This window comes from Benincasa hispida, unplaced genomic scaffold, assembly GCF_009727055.1.
Source record: "Benincasa hispida cultivar B227 unplaced genomic scaffold, ASM972705v1 Contig261, whole genome shotgun sequence".
NCBI classification, from domain to species: domain Eukaryota; kingdom Viridiplantae; phylum Streptophyta; class Magnoliopsida; order Cucurbitales; family Cucurbitaceae; genus Benincasa; species Benincasa hispida.
The window spans coordinates 699703-702434 of record NW_024064775.1 but is presented as its reverse complement, the minus strand read 5'-3'; positions in this window follow the sequence as shown (position 1 = coordinate 702434).

Below are 2732 nucleotides of genomic sequence, written 5' to 3'. Positions count from 1 at the left end.
CCTAGGGTTGCCATATCGATTCAACAATTGGTATCAGAGCGAGTTGCTCTTCTTGAAATATTTTATTCTTGATAAACATAATTGTTTTTTAGCTATGGCAACTTTAGGTTTTATGTCTTTTACCGATAGTCAATCTATTACAAAGCCTTCTTTCTTTAATGGTACTAATTATAGTTATTGGAAAATAGAATGAGATTTTTCTTGCTTTCTATTGATTATGATTTATGGGATATTGTTGAGGAAGGTTTTAAAATTCAACCAAAGATGTTGATGGTGTTAGCACTATAACACCTAAGGAAGAATGGTCAATAAATGAAAAGAAAGCATGCTCTTTAAATGCCAAAGCTATTAATTGCTTATTTTGTGCTTTGAATGAAGTTGAGTATAATAGAGTGTTTATTGGCAAAACCGCTAAAGAGATATGGGATAAATTAGAAATTACTCATGAAGGAACTAGTCAAGTAAAAGAAACAAAGATTGACATGTTAGTTCATCAATATGAAATGTTTAAAATTGATGAAAATGAAGCTATTTCCGATATGTTATTAGATTTACTAACATTGTCAATGCTTTAGAAGGACTTGGGAAAAAGTACTCAAATCTTGAGAAGATAAAGAAGCTATTGTGGTCTTTGCCTAAACAATGGGAGCCTAAAGTCACTGCCATTCAAGAGGCAAAGGATCTCAGATCTCTCTCCATTGATGAACTCATGGGCTCGTTGTTGACGCATGAGATAAAGATCAAGAAAAACATGGAGGATGAGAAGAAAAAGAAGAAAAAGAGTATAGCTTTAAAGACCATCTCTTTAGAAGTTGACTCCAAGATGAAGATGATGTTGCCTATCTTTCACGTAAGTATAAGAACTTAATTAAGAGAAAGAAGCAATTGAAGAAGCATCTCTCCAACCAAAAAGAGTCAAAAGGTGAAAAGAGAAAAAAGGATGAGTAATATGCTATGAATGCAAGAAGCCGGGTCATATTAAAACCGATTGCCCTCTTCTCAAATCATCCAAGAAATCCAAGAAGAAAGCAATGAAAGCTACTTGGGATGATAGCGATGAAAGCGAAAGTGGGAGTGATAATGAAGAAGTGGCCATTTTTACTTCATGGCTCATAGTGACAAAAAGGATGAACAAAAAATGGAAGTTGCCTTTTTTTTTTTTTTTGTTTTGGAAGAGTGCAAACTTTAGGGGGGAGATGAAGATCTTAATCCCTATTGAAGGCTTTTTTTTTTTTTTTTTTTTTTTTTTGTAAATTACTTCTATAGGTGGTTGTTGGACTCCCTCTTCCTGTTTAGTGGAAGTCGGTCTTGATGTGGTTTGGTATCTACCAAAGAAGATTAAGTTCTTTACCTGGAAGGTTTTGTTTGCTCGGTAATGAAATACTTTGGATAGGCTTTGCTAGGAAGATGGCCCCTTAATAGGGCTTTTTTGTTGTATTCTTTGGTCAGGTAGGCTCAGCCTCATCAACGGGCTGAAGCCAAGGTCGACCCCAACCCAGACTCGCATCCACAAGCCTCGGCAAAAGTCAAGGTTTGAATGGCCCCAACCTAACCAAACCATCTATTCATTGGATTGATATGAAATCACGCAGAGGCTAGCCCATTTGAGCCATATTTTGATCGGCCTGTCGGGCCGCGCGCAATGAGGCTTATCATTGACCAACCTAAATACATAGCATATATATAGTTCTTGCCTATTAGTTAATAAATTTATATATTAAAAAAGGTAATTTGTATAAAATTATTTTTAAAATATACTTGATATATTGTAGTAGTTAACAATACATTTTTTTAAAGTTTAAAAAACTAATAAAAACCTTTTAAGACAAATTAGACGTTAAATATTTACGTAATCATCAATATCAATTATTTATCTGAAAAGTATTAAATATAATAAATTAATAAAATAAATTTTTGATAAATTTTAATAAACATTTACTTTAAGAAAAAAAATATACATATAATTAATTTTTAAATAATTAAATAATAATGATTCAGTCTGGGCTAATCAATGGGCTGGCCAAGGTAGGCACCCGCTTTTGATCCAAGGCCAAACCAAAAGGGGTTTGGTATCATGGGGCTTGGCTATTGAAGATTGGACCGACCAATTGAACAATACAATGCTTTGGTATCCTTGGGCTAGGCCTTAACTATTTTACTTTTTAAGAACCCGACTCTATGATGAGCGGATAGATAGAGAAAGTGGCAGGAAAACCTGGATCACCTTCTTTGGGGCTGTCAGTTATGGAAGGTCTATGTGGATTTGTTATCTGCAGATTTGACGTCCCAGATAGTCTGGCTAAAGGATATCATACGACAATCGGGGAGTTTCTCTTCCATTCGCCTTTAGAGAGAGTCCGTTTTGTTGTGGTTTTTGCTAGGGTTGTGTGCTGTGTTGTGGGACGTTATGGGAGGAAGAGGTCTAATAGGTTGTTTAAGGTTTGGTATAGAGGACCTTAGTAGGTTTATTCGTACTCAAGTGATGTTATCATGTGTCGGCTTTGGACATCTCGGTTTCCGAGCTTTTTTGTAAATATTCTTTCTAGGTAACATCATTCTAGTTTGAAACCTTTCTTTAGATGGGCCGCTTTTTTGTATTCCTTTGTATTCTTTTCATTGTTGTTCTTTTTAAAAAAACAAAAATTGTGGGAGGTCTAAACGTAATATTAAACATATTACTTTTAATACACAAATCAACTAGAGGCAAGTAGGGGTGCGAATTATCTCTCCAA